This window comes from Orcinus orca, chromosome 12, assembly GCF_937001465.1.
Source record: "Orcinus orca chromosome 12, mOrcOrc1.1, whole genome shotgun sequence".
Lineage (NCBI taxonomy): Eukaryota > Metazoa > Chordata > Mammalia > Artiodactyla > Delphinidae > Orcinus > Orcinus orca.
In genome coordinates, this window is record NC_064570.1 from 11,762,051 (window position 1) to 11,780,936 (window position 18,886).

General features: G+C 44.5%; 1 protein-coding gene across 6 annotated transcripts in view; it reads right to left on the reverse strand.

Moving 5' to 3' along the window:
* TIAM2 (TIAM Rac1 associated GEF 2) overlaps positions 1–18,886 on the reverse strand; it is a 239,226-nt gene that overhangs the window by 140,552 nt on the left and 79,788 nt on the right. For all 6 annotated transcript variants that reach the window (XR_007470439.1, XR_007470440.1, XM_049695172.1 and 3 more), the window contains exon 2: positions 3,283–3,378. The gene's annotated coding sequence lies outside the window, so the exon portion shown is untranslated. The remainder of the gene's footprint in view (positions 1–3,282; positions 3,379–18,886) is intronic.

An 18,886-nucleotide genomic window follows, 5' to 3' on the forward strand; every position in this document is an offset into this window, starting at 1 on the left:
CGAGTGGAGGAATCCTTTCTACGGAATTCCTGATCTGCAGCCAACGAGCCTCGGGACACCATGTCTGCCCGGAAGTTCATTACCACGCAGGGTCACCCCCTCACTTTCCCACAGCTGCTAAGAAAGTCCTTCCTTACAGGAAACCCAAAGTGGCTTCCTCCTGCTGCTACTCACCAGTCCTAGTGGTTCCTCAGAAGCTGATCAAGTGCGCCCCATTGGCCCTGCTTACGAGTGACCCTTGACCCTGGACCCATTGGCCCTTACGAGTGAAGGGTGGGTAGCACGTTCCCTACTAAGCGTACTACTTTCGACACTAAGTATTCTATTCTCTTCATCATGAGCAGTAGGACGCTATTTCCAAACATTTCTAACCATGATCACTCTCCTCTGGTTACCAATAGCCTTGGCAAGGAAGAGCATTATCTATGTTTTAATATTTTATATTTGATTCTCAGAGCAATCCTCTTTGATTTGCATTATTATCACTACTTGGCAGGTGAAGAAACTAAGTCAAGTAATTTGCTGAAGGCCACAAAACTACTGGGTTGGCCAAAAAGTTCATTCATGACATCCTTTCCATACGATGTTACAGAAAAACCTGAACGGGCTGTTTGGCCAACCCAATAGTACAACCGAAAAACTCAGAGTCTGTCTGGTACCAAAGAGACAACAGCATTGCTATACTTATGGAAAATGGCATATCTATAATGCTTTCTCGTTATAACTTAAAATGATAAATAATTATAAGCTAGTCTATCCTTTCCGGTGATCTCAGGAATGGACTGCTGTTTTCATCCACATTAATGCAAAAACAAATTCTCCAAGTGGGTCACCACTTGATAAACAGCATCTAAATACATTATCTTAAAAACCTAGTTAATGTTTTCACATATAAAAATCCAAGTATATACTAAATAAAATAGAAATTCACGTAACATGTGTATGAACATACTTAATCACACTCAATGAGAAAAATGCTTTTCATACTCCTGTTTTACAAAAGAAGAAACTGAGCCAGGAAATGTCAGAGACAGGAGTCAAAGAACACAGGCAGTCCGACTCTCCAAAAATCTAGACTTCAGATGTTCCAAACAGGTGTCTTCCAGTCATGGTTTTTGAACTTCATGGAAACATAAATGAAACATCTCTCCAAGGCTAACTGGATATTCCTTCTGAATATTCTAATGTAGATGATATAAAGGGCAGTCAACACATAGGTTACCAATGACCATCAAGATGTGTAACTTTAATGTGTGCTATATTTACAAATAAACCCAGAAATGTTAGAAAACATCCTGTTTACGGGGAACGTAATGTTAAACATGATAATTCTATGAGGGAACAATTCACATTTTTAAAACAGTAACTAGGCAAATCGAGTCTTCAAAATCTCCTCCAGAGCGAACAAATTTCTCACCACGTGACACTGACAACTTACAGTGAGCTTCACTTAGCTGCCGAACTCATTACATGTTTGGCCAAACAATATCTGTGGTGCACCAGACACTATTCTGGCTGCGGAGCCACGTGAGGAACAAGACAGACATGGGCCCTGAGCTCTTGGAACTTCTGCTCCAGTGACAGTGGTCTGGACAACAAGCCAATAAATAAGTACAGGAAGGAGAAAACTGTCAGGTAGGGACAAGCACTTTTCAGAGAACTAAGATAGAGTGATGTCTGTGGGTGGGAATGTAAACTGGTGCAGCCACTGTGGAGCACAGTACGGAGGCTCATTAAAAAACTAAAAACAGAGCTATCATATGACCCAGCAACCCCATCCCGGGCATGTATCCAAAAAAGATGCAAACTCTAATTTGAATAGATACATGCACCCTAATGTTCATAGCAGTACTATTTATTTACAATAGCCATGACATGGAAATAACCTAAGTACCCATCGACAGATGAATGGATAAAGAAGACATGGGGGTGTGTGTGTGTGTACATACACACACACAGACACAGACACACACACAAAGTGGAATATTACTCAGCCATAAAAAAGAATAAAATAATGCCATCTGCAGCAACATGAATGGACCTAGAGACGATCATATTAAGTGATGTCAAAGAAAGATAAATCTCATATGACATCACTTATTTGTGGAATCTATAAAACGATATAAATGAACTTATTTACAAAACAGAAACAGACTCACAGACATAGAGAACAATCTTATGGTTTCCAAAGGGCAAAGGGGCTGGTGGGCGGGGGCGGGTGGTAAACTAGGAGTTTGGGAGTGAGAGGTACACACTCTACTACATATAAAATAGGTAACCGACAAGGGCCTACTGCACAGCACAAGGAACGTGTTCAGCATCTTAGAATAACCCATAATGAAAAACCGTCTTAAAAAGTATATATATGTACATAAAAAAACTGAATCACTGCTGTACACCTGAAACTAACACAACATTGTAAATGAACTCTACTTCAATTTAAAAAAAATTTTTTTAATAAAAATAAAAGTAAAATAAAATAGAGTGATAGTGTAGCAGGTGGCTGGGTGCCCACCTCAGATTGGGTGCTCGAGACGCAGCACCCTGAGTTGAGATCCAAAGGGCACAAAGCGGCCCAGGAAAGATGAGACGCATTGCAGCCTGGAGAGCTTCTGCCTGTGTCTGTGTGCTTCACCAGAGCAAGAACGGACTGCAGACACGGCAAACGCTTCCAGGGAATTACCTGCAACCATTCCAAACACTGCTCTGGGGACTGCTCAGCTTTCCTGCTGTAGCACTTACCCTGCAATGACCAACACATCTACTAGTAAGACGCCCCAGTCAGAACGAAACAGCCTTCACATCGGAGTTGGAGCCTTACCTTTCCTCAGTGGTTTCCTAGTGTCTGAGTCTCCTGAGCTGTCCTGATCTTCCCACTGCAACTAGAAATGACATACTCTAGTCTGTTCTTCAGCAGGAGGTCCTAGTTGGCTTGGAGTTCAAGTACATGCTTGTCAGTATTGGACATCTACAGAAAAGGAAATGAACACTTCCCAGGCTGCAATTTCTCCACCTAAGCTCCCAGAGAAGATGGACATATGCTCTCCCACATAGAGAGGGTTAGCCGGCATATCAAAATTACAGGGCATCTGTAATAAGCCCCTCAGATTGGGCGCCCGCTGCCTGCAAGACCCTCAGACCAGCACCTGAGGAACCTCGCCACCTTTCCCCACCCAGGTCCACATGCAAAGAGCAGTTAACACAGCTACGTGGGAAACAGACACATAGATACAAGCTGCCAGACATTATCGGCTTTGAGATGTACAAGTGCCTGGAACTTACCCCCAGAGGAAGTGTGGACCACACCTGGTGTAATCATTCATTCATTCACCCGGAACGAGCAGGCTGAAGAGGTGTCCGTAATTCAAGCACAAAGCCCTGAAAGAGAAAACAGAAACACAGAGGTGCTGAGAAACAATTTTTCAAACATCAGAATTTTATAACTAAAGCTCAGTTTCTCAGCATTCTGCCCTATCTCGGGCTTGATACAGAAAGGGAGCATCTAAGAGAAATATCCAGTGCTGAGTGATGAACTATAAAGGAAATGTGAGGGTCCTCCCACATCCTAATTGGAGAAGCAGATGTACTGCTTCACGCTATAACTTTATACGGCCAAGCCATTTTATCGATAGATATATGGAGGGAGGGAAGGAAAAAGGGAGGGGAGGGAGGGAGGGAAAGACAAACGATGGAGGGCGGAAGAAGAAGGGAAGTGGGGGAGATAGATGGATGGTTAAATAGACAGAACGAGCCTACTGTTATCAAGCCACTATTCCACCCTCTGAGGATACAGCAGTAAATAAGAGCGAAAGTCTCTGCTCTCACTGAGCTTTATTCAAATGGGACGAAGCAGTCAAACCAACAGGTAAATAAACAAATAAGAAAAATATCCTAGAGTGATACTTGCAATGCAGAGACATAAAACAGGATGATGAGCTAGTGAGTGACAAGCATCTAATTTAAACTGGAAGGTCAAGAAATAGCCCCCTGAGATGGCAACTAGGCTGACATTTGAATGCTATTTCGAAATTACGGAAATGATCCCCCAGACAGAGGGACCAGCCAAGACCCTTATAAGAAGCAGCGAGTCAAGAGCAATGATCACGGCGTGTGGGGCAGAACCCACATGCAAGGGAGCAGAGTCAAAGGACCAGAGTTTCGTTACTAATTAAGCAGGTGGCTTCTGGGTCCTCTCATATTATGGAGAATAATACCTTCCTCCTATGTCTGAAATGCTGCCCAGGGACATATTACAACTCATGGCCCTGTTGGTCAACATACCAAAAAGCACCTCTCTTTTCTTTCACTGTTTAAAATGTTACAGGGCTTGGGACTTCTCTGGTGGCGCAGTGGTTAAGAATCTGTCTGCCAACACAGGGGACACGGGTTTGAGCCCCGGTCCAGGAAGATCCCACATGCCGCGGAGCAACTAAGCCCGCAGCTACTGAAGCCCATGCGCCTAGAGCCCGTGCTCCGCAACAAGAGAAGCCACCGCAGTGAGAAGCCCGTGCACCACAACAAAGAGTAGCTCCCGCTCGCCGCAACTAGAGAAAAGCCCATGCGCAGCAATTAAGACCCAATGCAGCCAAACATAAATTTTTAAAACATTGAAAAAAAAATGTTACAGGGATTCCTTTCAGAGAATGAGACTTGTCTCTCTCTCTTTTTTTAATTGAACTATAGTTGATTTACAACATTGTGTTAGTCTCAGGTGGAGAGTTGCTTTACAAAACATTATCTCGCCTCTGCTATGTACACAAGATGCTACGTTGTGGGAATAATTGCGTATGTGGCTCACAGTTCACAATCCTTGATAAAGAACGCAGACTTTGGAGCCAAAGGATCAGAGTTCAACCCCCAGCTCCCCCATTACCACCTGAGTGACATTATTTAAATTGTCTGAGCCTCTGGTTTCTTCAACTATAAAATGGAAATGATACCTATTTTGCGGAGTTATTCTACCTACTTAATAGGATAGTGCACATAAAATACTTAATAAAGTCGTTGAAAAATGTGAAATACTCAAAGTGGCGATATACTTTCATTGTAAACTGTAGCTATTGGGAAAGGTGTGGTTATCAATGATTCATGCTACAGAAATACACCTATATAACCAGGAACAATGGCGATAACGATTTTCATTGAGAGATCATAGGATGGCCTATGGGTGGACCTTTAAAAACCAGCCCAACTCCCTCTCTCTAAAAGGGAGAATTTAAAGCTTAAAGAGGTAGACTGATTTGCCCAAGGTGACATAACTGGTTCAGAAAAAATGTTTAGAAACCTAAATAATAGATATGTTTGGTCTAGAATGCCTGCCTTATAAGATAAATCCTAAAGTGGCATAAATTTTGAATTCTCTTTGTAATTAACCCAGTATGGACAAGAAACTATTTCTGAACAGAATGGAAAATTAAACAAGCTTTGATGAACTCTATCTAAATACATTATACTGACAATTTTTAAAGGCCAAAAATTACCATATCTTACTGATGGCCTGACAGATGGTTATTTCCCAACCAAGAAACTATAAAATATAACACCTGCCATACTTTAATTTTTTCAATAACAGCAGATATTGAGTCTCAAGCATCTACTATGTGACAGAAGTTTCCATACATTCATTCTGAATACTTTGCTATTTCATGCGTGTAACAGTCTTTTATTCTCCACACCCTCTGTACAATATTACTGTGTCCTGCTGGAGAACTCCTAATTACCCCTCCAGATCAAGCTTACCTCCTCTTCCATGAAGCCTTCCCTGATCTCTTACTTTCCTCCCGCCAAGACAATGACGTGTTATACTCCCCTCCTTCACCTCACTACGCTAATAAAGGCAGCCATGTTGCAATCGTTTCTTTTTCACTTGTCTACTTCTAGAGTAGACGTTGATTACTTTGAATGTAAAGGGCTTATCTTTGTTTTCCTGATGTCAAGCACAGTGCCTTACACATGGGTGCTTAATAACTGTATGCCAAAAGGATCGATGGAAGAATCGATGCCTTAAACTGCTAAGACAGCATGATTTAATTTTAGACCAGCCTTCTCTTCCATCCCATCACCATGACTTAAATTCCAAATAAAGAGTTTACAGTTTAACTACTGTGAGAGTTAACGTTATGTGTCAACTCAACTAGGCTATGGTGCCCAGATGTTTGGTCAAACACCAGTCTAGATGTTGCTGTGAAGGCCCTTTTTAGGTGGAATTAACATTGAAATCAGTAGACTTTGGGTGAAGCAGATTATCCTCCATAATGTAGGTGGGCCTCAGCCAGTCGGTTGAAGACATTAAAGCAAAGACGGAAGCTTTCTGAAGAAGGAATTCTGCCTCCAGATGGCAACGTAAAAACTCTGCCTGGGTTCCCAGCTGCCTGTCATGCAGAACTTGGACTCAAGGCTGCAACATCTACTTTTCCTTGAACTTCCAGACTGCTGGCCTGCCCTGTGGATTTCGGACTTGCTAGCGGCCCCACACCCCAATCACGTGAAACAGTTCCTCAAAATCTCTTGATAGATAGATAGAGGGAGGGAGGGATGAAGGAAGGAAGGAAGGGAGGGAGGGAGGGAGGAAAGAAGGGAGGAAGGGAGGAAGGAAGGACGGAAGAAAGGACAGAAGGAAGGAAGGAAGGGAGGAAGGAAGGAAGGACAGAAGGAAGGAAGGGAGGAAGGATGGAAGGAAGGGAGGGAGGGAGGAAGGAAGGGAGGGAGGGAGGGAGGAAGGAAGGGAAGGAAGGAAAGGAAGGAAGGCAGGAAGGGAGGGAGGGAGGGAGGAAGGAAGGAAAGGAAAGACGGAAGGAAGGCAGGGAGGGAGGGAGGGAGGGAGGGAGGGAGGAAGGAAGGAAGGAAGGAAGGAAGGAAGGAAGGAAGAGGCAGTTGGTTCTGATTCTCTGGATATCCTGATTAATATAATTACTAATCATTTTGGACTCAAACGATTTTAGGCAGGATCACGGAAGTTTATAGTACATCAGCTTAAGCCCTGTTCATTTTGCAGATGAAGAAAGGGAAGCCTAGAAAGGATAAATCAGACCTGCCACATAGAGAGTGGGAAAGAAGTCGGGCAGGAACTCAGATCACCAAACGACGACCGTGGCTCTGGTCCCAGAACAGGTGACAATGGTTCTGTCAGCGACAAAGGAGCGGCTGCCGAAGTGCTCCTCCTGGGCCCCAGTGCTCCCTCCTGACCTCCTCCGCTTTCTGTATGTATTCCGGAGCCACGTGAACAATCAGCTTTCATCTGGTTGGATGGACTCAAACCCACCTTCAATAAGCAGATATTCTCTCAACAGCGTAGACTGGATCTAGCTGCCATCTAGAGCCATGTCTTAAGGTAATTCAACAATGCGACAGGTACTGCAATTCCAGAAAGGTCTAAGAGGCCCTATGTGTACAGTCCACGCGATTCAAGGCGGTGCTGGGTGAACTACACCTACCGTAAGACTCCAGTGATTCTACATTATTAGTCACGCAAAGCGTATGCTTCTATCTGTGACAGCACGTGGATAGCCTGTGTGGACAAAATCATCCACCAACAGATTTCACTCATGCTCTTTCCAGCAGGGAAACCTGCCATCCTAGAGCCCCTGAGCTGCCTGCTTGCCACCATGATAGCATTTTAATTCACGAACATAGCTTACATTGTTCTCTTGAGTTTTGTGATGAAAAGCTGCCCCCATGCCTTCCCTAAATGCTGAATGTACTTGAACCTTCAGCTACCTAACAGTTAAAAAAAAAGGGCCACACCTAAAGAAAGGCTACAACATTCATCAATCCAGAAGCCTGTGGTCAAGCCCTGGCCTAAGTTCCCAGCACCCAGTGTTTATAAAACTTTCACTGCTGGGCCAACCAGGTCAAGGAGAAAGTGCTGGGAAAGAGAAAGATAAATTACTACTTCACCAGGCCTTGAAAATAGGCTGCTCGCTACCCAACTAGGTAAGAAGAATGCATTTCCCGCTGAGAAATCTCTCTTTAAAATCCACGCCTTCTTCAGATTAAATCCCCTCCGTAACTACTATCTCTCTGACTAAAAACATGTCTTCAAGTTTCTGGGTTTCCTTTAGCCTTGCTCTATCAGCAAGGCAGCTTATCAATTCAGAGACTCAACCCAGTGTTTGTAGTAAAAGAATACAGCAAGTGGGAGGTGTTCCAGGAGCCAGAAAGGGGCTAGGAGTAAACGGAACTCCTGTCTCCATGAACCCCTCGTGCGACCCACGTCTGCGCCACCTGACGGAGCCCGCCAGCATCGTCACCCACAGGTGGATTATTTCTTACCTCTGTCTCTCAGGCCCGTAGTGATTTCAGAGACATAATGAACAAACCCCTCTGAGACTCGTACTCCAAGGTGGGAGGAGGGACGTGCTGGATGCCTTCATTAAATGACAATTTTCACCAGCTTCTCACACTGACACTAACACACTGTTCCTGCACAAAGAACTCATGGAATCAGATGCCGCCCTTAACAAAAGACGACGGTACAGCCGCCCAGGAGACTATAGCATGTTAGAGAATCTGCCCTCCTGACAAAGGGGTGATTGATTACAATGAAAATAGGCAGTTTCGGTCTGTCCTCCCCAAATAGCAGAATTCTGGGACCCATGGAGCACAGCATTTACTGCTTACTACAAACCAAGTCACAGCAAGTCCCTTGTTATTTATAAAACAGCTCATTTGAAACACCAAAACAGAAACAAAAACAAAACGACAGCAGGACGCAGGACAGGGCGTATCCATTTGGGCCACTGTATTCCCTGGGCTGGTGACCCTGTCAGCCAATCTGGCCTCTGTTTAGAGTAAGTGTTCCCCGGGATTCCCACGAAGTTCATGTATCCAGAGAGAAAACTCGAGGATGCCAAAGTAGGCACAGTATACCTTGAATGCCTACGTGCAGGTCATGTATTCAGTTAATTCAATTCAATTCAAGAAGTATCTGTTGAGGGACTTCCCTGGTGGTCCAGTGGTAAAGAATCTGCCTTCCAATGCAGGGGATGAGGGTTCGATCCCTGGTGGAGGAAGTAAGATCCCACATGCCGCGGGGCAACTAAGCCCTCGCACCACAACTACTGAGCTCCCGCACCTCAACGAGACGTAAGCCCACGCGCTGCAACGAAAAGATCCTGTGCGCTGCAACGAAGACCTGACGCAGCCCAAAAATTAAATAAAGTAAATAAATATTTTTAAAAAAAAAGAAGTATCTGTTGAACGTCTATTGTGTTCAAGGTACTACGCTAAGTGTTGGGAATACGATGGTGATCAGAAGCCTGCGGACAGTCTCGCCAGCCTGTAAATAAGTAAGCCATCAGTCACAACACAGTGTGGAGACGACTACAGTCCAGAGGGGCAGATGCTATGGAAGCCCACAGGGGTGGCAGCATGAGACGACACTGCCAAGCATCCCAGCCCACCCCTGGCCAAGACAAAAGAAACGGATTTAGCACTGATGTCTTAAAGCCACCGCTGAATTTTGGCTTCTAGACGAAGAGATGAGCCTCATCCAGTTGACGGACACTCAGGGAGTGACTTTCTTCATGAGATAACTGCAGTGTAACAGTTCCTCATCACTTCCCAAACCACGGCATCCACGCACCACGAATTACACACACCCAGCACCAGGGCGGGCTCGCAAACCAATTATGACGCAGCCTTGGGCCTGCGGAAAACAGAAATGAGTCAGGCCACCACCTCGGGCATGAGAAACTCAAAACCATGTGGGGCAGAGACCACCTGGATGATCGCGGCAGGAGATACCTGCTTCCTTCCTGCTGTCTCCTGAGAAATAACGGTCCCGCCCACCTCTACTTCTTCCAGCCCTATCAACACTCAGGACCATCCTATCATCACTCCTAGCACCTCTTGAAGAAGAGAGGAGAGAGAAGAAAGGCAGAGGATGACTCATAAACAAACAAAACAGAATGTTTGTATGTGGAGGTTGGGGCGTGGGGCGTGTGTTTAAAAAGAAAAGCAGCAGGGCCTCAGTTAACCGTCTTTTTACATCCCTGTCCATCCATCATGTTCTCCCTCCTACTTGGTTACCAACACAAGCTCTAAGCATAATAAGGCCCCACCTTTATATGGATAACAGGCAAACTATCCCATTTAATAGCTAAAGGAATGACGGAAGGAAACGATATCCATGCATTTCTTACAAGACTATCATTTCCTTTATCCCATCCTTAGAATGAGTTCCTTTACAGTAACTGAAGAACCACAGGGATGAAAGAAGGAAATAAATGAGATCAAATGAGGTACTGCTGAATAACTATTAAATTAACAAATCAGCACAACACAATAGCTTATGAAAGGTGGCATGATCACAGATATAGGGAACAAACTAGTGGCTACCACTGTGGGGAGGCAATAGAGGGAAGGAGGAATGGGACGTACAAGCTATTGGGTATAAGACGTGCTACAAGGACGTATTGTACAACGTGGGGAATAGAGCCAATATTTTGTAATAACTAAATGGAGTGCAACCTCTAAAAATTGTATTTAAAAAACAGGTGGGGGCTTCCCTGGTGGCGCAGTGGTTGGGAGTCCGCCTGCTGATGCAGGGGACACGGGTTCGTGCCCCGGTCCAGGAGGATCCCACATGCCGTGGAGCAGCTGGGCCCGTGAGCCATGGCCGCTGAGCCTGCGCATCTGGAGCCTGTGCTCCGCGACGGGAGAGGCCACAGCAGTGAGAGGCCCGCGTACCGCAAAAAAACAAACAAAACAAAACAAAACAAAACAGGTGGCATGAGCAACAGAACAAAACACATGGAGAAGTTACCCTACAACATGGATTTAATGCTCCTTTAGTGAAAGGGTCTACTGACCTCAAAACAGGAAATAAACGCGAAAGGGCGTGCACCTGAAAATGGCACAGAGTGGCAAGGTGATTCAAGCATCCCTGAATTTAAGTAGACTACGGAAAGATCTGTCCTTGAATGCTTTAATACCACAGGCTGCCACCAAACGATGGTGGTGATCAAAGAGTTCGGCCTCCTGAACTTTTCAAATCTGCCACACTTTTCCTTCCTGGAAACAGAGCACGAGCTAATGCTTCAATGGACAAAGGAATATTTTCTGACTGGCCCCGTCCCTGTGGACCTCCAGGAAACAATGATCTCAGAGTCATGAGCTTAGCTGAGAAAGTTCATGCCGTGGAACCTGCCAGAAAAGCACCAAATTCATCCTGAGCAAGACTCGTTTCAAGACTGCTTTAGCTCTTCTCCTGCCCTCAGGTGACATCTCACAGGTTCATCCTCAAGGCTGAGGAGGTTGCTCCGGGCATAAAACATTCTCTCAGATGATACTTGATAGTAACACACTACATAGCATGTTAATGTCACTATAATCTAAAAGATGCCACCCTTGACACTTGAAGAAGTCATGTTGTTTTTACCTAAACTTCTGTTTCAACTCAAATTTTTTAATGGTTTTTTTTCATGTTATTGAGCGTGAGAGGTCTTTTAAAAATATTTATTTATTTTTATTATTATTATTTTTGGCTGCATCGGGTCTTAGTTGCGGCACGTAGGATCTTTCATTGCGGTGTGTGGGTTCTTTGTTGCGGTGCACAGGCTTCTCTCTAGTTGTGGCACACGGGCTCCAGAGCACAGGGTCTCTGTAGTTGCGGCACTCGGACTCTCTAGTTGTGGCACGCGGGCTTAGTGGCCCTGCAGCAAGTGGGATCTTAGTTCCCTGACCAGGGATCGAACCGGCATCCCCTGCATTGCTAGACGGATTCTTAACCACTGGACCACCAGGGAAGTCCCTAAAGTCAAACATTTAGGAAAAAGAAAACGCGGGCTATATACACCTCGCCCACAAAGATGTATGCTTTTCCTTCCAGAAATAAAGAATGCGTAGGTTTTACAGTAAATTCTCTTCTGAACACCTTTCATAAATGTTTTAATGTCCTCCCACTGACAAACAGTACACGTGAAATAAAGAGGTACCAGCTCACAGAGAAGGCTCTAGTGATCCTGTGTCACTGGTATGGAAATCGGAGATAAGGTTTCGCACAACGCAAACAAATACAAAGAAATGACAGCCACAGTACAGGTGATGAAGCCTTTCTGAAAGGTGAGAGAAACACGTGGCAGAAGGCTGCTTTAGTTTTTGATTCATCAATTCATTTTGCAAAAAGCAGCACATGTGAGAGTCCCCAGTGGTCAAACAGCTGTGGCTGTTTCATTCCGTTATCACAGGAATGAAATGTAATGACCCAAGAAGTAAACCAACATCAGAAACTTTTTGATCAAAGCGAACAGTAGGACCCATAAAATGCAGCCTGTGGTTTCACACGACGTACATCTGAATCTCCGGCTGTGCTGACAAATAACTCATCTTAATTTAGTAACATTTAAGTCCCAGCTAACAGCAAAGTGTGATGCTGGGCACCATGAGTGAACCAAAGATGCATCAGACCCCGCGCCACTTATCCAAGGGCCTGGAGTTAGCAAGGGAGAAAAGACAGCAACGACATCATACGTTATATGAGGGGGCAGGAAAAACTGGGCATGTGGGATGGGAGCAAGAGGACACTATGAAGAACGCCAGAAACTTCCCTCGGTTAAAAAAAAAAAAGAAAAACCACCAAAGCAAAACAAAATCCATTAAATGCATCCAAAACAGGCATTCTCGGCAGCAACACCACTCAGATCATCAAGCCAAACTAGAGCAAGAGGATCTGAGTCCAGCCTAAAAGGAGAAGAAAACAAAACACACCTAACAAAACAACAAAACAAATAACCTCTACAACGAAACAAACTACAGAACTTTTCAAAAAAAGTTTGGAGGTTGCAGGGCACCTATTTCCAAAGATAAAGGCAGACCCTGCATCCACAGATGAGACAGGCTGGGATCAAGAAAGACGGCCCAGGGGTGATGCCCAGCAGAGCATCGCTGGGCGCAGCTGGGGAGCAGCTCGGACAGGAAGGATGTGACGCTGGGCTGGGCAGAGCAGGACAGGCTTGCCTGTGGACCTGGCCTTGAAGACCTGTCCAACTTGGACGTGGAACCAGGGAGGTCCTGCATTATCATAAGGGGGAAAGCATGCATGAAGGACAGAGAGACCAGGAAGCCCAAGACCCACGTAAGACGCAGAGCAGCATCAAGTGCGATGAAGCACAGCACGGAGTGAAGGCAGAGAGAGAAGCAGATGAGGATGGAGCCGCTCCAGCCCAAGCTGCCACCTGCGCTTAGTCATGAGACGGTGACCGCAAAAGCAGACGTGCATGCCAGCAATCCATGAGCCCCTCCCACTGGCACTAGCCCGGCACCATTCATCGACATGGAATGAAAATTAACTGTAGTTCATAATGATGAAAATTAACAAGGAAATCCTAAAGTGTTTGCAAAATAGGAGAGCGTTCATTCATAAGAAGGCTGGAGCATGTGGTAAGGAGTTAGGAGAAAACCCCTTGACGACCCCTGACTTTGGATCATTTATCTACCTCCCTAAACCTTATTTCCATCCACGCAAAATGGAAATGATGACACCCACCTCCCGGGGCTGTTGTGAAAGCAAAATGAGAAAATATCTTTAAATTACCTGACATGGGGCTTAGTCCCAGTCAATAAATGTTAAATAATAGATGTTAATTCTCTCTTCTTGTCCTGGTTTCTGAGATGTAGACAGAAATGCAGGCTTTCTTCCACAGGGAGCAGCACGAATAAAAACTCTGCATTATTCTTAATAAGCACAAGGCTAGCAAGATGACTCAGTAATACCAAGTAATACTTCAAAGTCCGTTACTAACAAATACTGTAAAACATTTTTAAAAAAATATTTCTCTAGGAACAGAGAAAGTGGGTAAATTAAATATTAAAACGAAAATGTCAATTGGGAAACTGGCACAATTTGACTCGGAGATTACTGTGTTTCAATATCTATAGTAATATTCGGAAACTATTTTCATAATATTCCAAAATCAAGAGCTATTAAATTAATTGGGGCACTGAAGCCTCCTCTAACCCCAGACCAGCAAGGGAGCCTTCTGAACGGGCAGGTAATTGTACATCTGTTTCTGAGTTTAGCATCAGGCTGGGCCCTATAGCACTACTGTTCTTTAGAAAAAATTACCCATCACTATGAAAGATGCTCAACACACATTAGGAGGTTGTAGAATAAACAGCTTCTGGTCCTTTGGGCCCAAAGTAAAATAAACTAGGGGAACTGTTGAGGAATGAGCATAAATTATGGCAAATTTATTAAATGTGAACTCTGTGTATGCAAGATAAAAAGGATTTGGGGGAAAAGATATGAATTTCAAATTCTCAGTAGGTTGATGTGACTGAGGGCTTTGCTATGCTATTTTCCTAATTTTGCTCTTCCTATGCCCAACCATTCAGCAATCAATCTCTACCTTCTCTCCTGAGACCAAACCAGAGAGTCCAATTAGCATCAAATTACAGTTACTGTACCTAAACGATTTGTACATCTCTAAACAACTATAATCACAGAATTTCCTTAGACTGAAAGTACTTCAGACATTTAATTTTAATTACTTCAGCATGGAATCAGCAACATATTTCCCACAGGTATTTTATTACCTGTTTTTCATGAGGATGACTAACTAAGATGTCAATTAGAAAATACCTGTAAATGGAGAGGGCGTAGGGGCAGGACAGTGACCTACGCATTTATTGATTCTTACAATGTGAAATACATTTACAGGGACAGTCTAGGAATATAATGTGAGTCAGAATTTCAGGGCCCATAATGAATGTTCCATTCCCTTTCTACCACTTAGACCACCCACAGGAACTCTACCACCCATGCCTCACACCTCAACCAAACTGCTATTAATAACTCCTTCCGGCTCAAACCTAAACTGCTGGATGCCTCCCAGAATTGTCTACCACCTCACTCCTAATGCCTAAGGCATCCTGTCTGCCCTGTCCCTGCTAACTCTGTCTCTATCACCCAGCTTCTCTCCTTTGCCATTATTTTTTTTTTCTTACAGTTATCATGGTTTCTTTTCTTTTATTTATTTATTTTGGCTGCATTGGGTCTTCACTGCTGCGCACGGGCTTTCTCTAGTTGCAGCGAGCAGGGGCTTCTCTTCCTTGTGGTGCGTGGGCTTCTCTTGTTGTGAAGCACGGGCTCTAGGCATGCGGGCTCCAGTAGTTATGGCACATGGGCTCAGTAGTTGTGGCTCGTGGGCTCCAGAGTGCAGGTTCAGTAGTTGTGGCACACGGGCTTAGTTGCTCCGCGGCATGTGGGATCTTCCCGGACCAGGGCCTGAACCCGTGTCCCCTGCATTGGCAGGTGGATTCTTAACCACTGCACCACCAGGGAAGCCCCATTTTGCCATTATTTTATACTGATTCCTTTGTCAAGTCTTGTTCTCACTTCATTCGAAAACTTAGGGACTCCCAAGTGATATTAGGCAAGGAAAGAAGAGGTAGAGTCATTATATCCTCAACTCCCAAGGAAACGAAAATAAAAAGACAAAGATGAAGTTTTTCTTCAACAGTTGGTTGCTGGATTTTTTTTTTTTTTAGTTCCAATGTAGTGACGCAAAAAAAGCCAATATTCTATTTAGCTTACTTTTCATCTTTTTGCTGTAACAGAACTTGACTTCATTAAAAAATATTTCTATGGGAGCTTCCCTGGTGGCGCAGTGGTTGGGAGTCCGCCTGCCAATGCAGGGGACACGGGTTCGTGCCCCGGTCCGGGAAGATCCCACATGCTGCGGAGCAGCTGGGCCTGTGAGCCATGGCCGCGGAGCCTGTGTGTCCGGAGCCTGTGCTCCGCAAAGGGAGAGGCCACAACAGTGAGAGGCCCGCGTACGGCAAAAAAAAAAAAAAAAAAAAAAAAAAAAAAAAAAATTTCTATGGCATTAAGCATGCTCGTGAAAATCTTCTGTATGAATTAGCCAGAGGGTTTTTTAACTTTATACACAAGTTGAATATTTAATCCAACCCAGTCTCCCCTTACTACCTTACACTCACTCTCATCCCACAGTGGGAGCAGAGAGTAATCTGGAGGAGAGAGAATCACATTCCCAATCCGGTGTGCTCTGGCCCCGTACCCCCTGACACCCCACTATCCTTGCCCAGAACCGCACCTGCTCCAGCATCCTTATCTAGAGCTGCTCTGAGAGCCAGTCCTTCTCTACCATTTTACCAGCCACCCACTCCGTCCTCGAAGTCCCCCAGGCCCTGGTCGTGAGATCAACATTGGTGGTCCATCTCCAGCTCTACTGACAATTCTCTGAGATTCTAATAACACTTTAAATAGCACTGGGATCAGTTCTCAAGACAGAAAGTACCTCAATGACAGTTTAAGAGTTAACAGTCTCTTAGTCCCTTAGGAAGAACTTAATAAGCATACAAGAAAAGGAGTATTGGTACCAACAAGGATCTACTGTATAGCACAGGGAACTATATTCAATATCTTGTAATAACCTATAATGGACAAAAATCTAAGAAAGAATAGATACGTATATGTGTACAACGGAATCACTTTGCTGTACACCTGAAACTAACACAACATTGTAAGTCACTATACTTCAATAAAGGTTAAAAAAACTGTTAAAGGCTTATTGGTAATAATAATTTGAAAAATATGTTAAAGAAACTTACCAATACACTCAACTTATTAGATAAGATTAATATGCTTAAACCTTATCCAGATATTTTAAAGTCACGGTACATTAACTATTTTACAAAAGACTAACTTTGGAAGTAAATTAACTCTGATACAGAGAGGAGCTCATGACTAAGTTTATCATCAGGCATCGTGCTTTGGTTAGAACCCTTGTAGCCACATCGGCAAATCAGTAACATCAGCTGTTGATCAGGCGTGAATTAATATGATGTGTAGGACCTGGTATCATGATGGCATTGTCAACACAGGACTGCACCTGCCGTGGGTCTTCTTTCAGATGATAAAATCAGTATTTTGGTTCTAGGTGGATCTAACTAACAAGTCACTTTGGGAAAAGCACACTTAAGGTCTCTTACTCTGTCCAGAATCACTTGGCATTTTCCACCTACCAGCCTCAAAGGATTTTGCAGGGATTACGATGTCTGAAAATCTTTCATCTCTGGGCATGAAAGGTGCTAATGAGTATTTGTTGGGAAGCACTCCCACACTGCCCTGTAGGAAGATTCAGAATTCTTCCAGGGTGTTTACTGCAGGTAGGAAAATGTTACCTTTGAGGTGGAAATTACAATGGACTTTTAATCACTGGGAGGTGGGGCTGCTCACTGCTGGGCAGAGACCGGGCACCCTTCAATTCTCATTTTTCCTCAGCTGCTACACTGGGGGTAACCTTGAGCCTCACCCTCTTGCTCTGGGAATCGAGGTTAAGTACACAGAGTCCCAGTAGAAGCCAAACTGAAGTGGAAACATTTGTATAATATCACAATTACACAAAGTGGGACTTGGCTATAGTCTCAGGCCCTTCTATAAAAGGTCTTAGTCAATCTGAAACACGAAAAGTACCAGGTACAACTAAAAATGGATAATAATACAGTCTAATACAGGGTCTTTCTAAAGTCTTTTAATTTCTAAACTTTAATACCAGATTTTAAGCATAACAAACATCGACTTATGAGTGGCATCTAAAAGACTTAGATCCTAATAGGAAATATGGATTTGAATTTTGCTAACTATAGACTATTTCCCCTCAGTGAACACTGTTCATTTATCACGGAATCTGTAAGAAATACTCTGTACGCAGCTTCTTGGCCCTCCATCCTCCGCTGGCGTCCTTGACTCCCCTCCCCGCCCCAAGTCTCTGCCTCCTTCTTGAGCTCCTTCACCTCCACCCCCCTCCTTGGATGTTCCGCGGTCCCAGTCTTGGTCCTCATCTTGTCACCTTCGATATTCTCTTTCTGGTGACTTCATGGCTTCCACTCTGATGGACGGCAAGTGAGTCTCCTTCTCCAGCTTTACATGGAGGAGATGGCTCTTCTCAGCTCCAGATGCATTTAGAGAGCTACCTGTTGTGCCACCACGAAATCAGGATGACCCAAACTGAACTGATACATTATTCCAACCCCACCCTGCACCCAAGTAACCCGGTTCTGGGTACCCAAGCCAGGACAACGGTCCCTCCAAGTGGGCTACTCTCACAAGATGCAATCCCCTCAGTTACACTAGTCTTGCCTGGCCTTTCCCTCAGTTTGCACCTCCAGGTGTCAGCAGACCTCCTGCACCCTCAGTGTCTCTTTCACATGCCTCCCTCTCCTCTGCTGCACTGCGTTCATGCATACCCCAGACGACCCTCTTGTTTCCTACAGGAATACCCCCAGGCCTTCCTCCATCCACAAATCTCTTCTCCAGTAGGCAGAAGAAAATTCACACATCGGATGCTATGACGCTCCCTCCCTTACAACTAAAAATCCCAAACATCTTTTCAGGGCACACAAAACTCAACTGACCCTTCCAGCTCCTGTCTGGCCAGCCTCCAATGCAAACTCCTTACGGCCCACGGCATCCTGTGTTCTCCAGTGCCTACATGGCTTTTGTGCGGTTAGAAGGCCCCCCTCTGCTTTGACTGCTCAGCAAATTTCTCCTCATTCTCAAAACCAACTTATGTGGTTCTTTTGAGATGTCCTCGCTAACAAATCTCTGTTCGAACACTTATTACACTATACAAATTCTTTGCTCATACGCCCATCTGTTTTACTAGGGCACAAACTCTGCTGTCTGTTCTTACTTCAGCATTGCCTAACACAGGGCATGATAAAGACTATATGAGCACAGAGTGTTTGCTGAATGAACAAACTAATCAACACAGACAAGTTCCAGAAGACAGTTGTCCTAATGTAATAAATCCATGCTGAAATGCTGCTTCCACTTCCTTCCTACCATCCATAAATCCAGTTATTTCTGGCTCAAGCGTCTCCTTATCTTGATGAAGATTCCATAGAGACGTGCCCCAAAGTT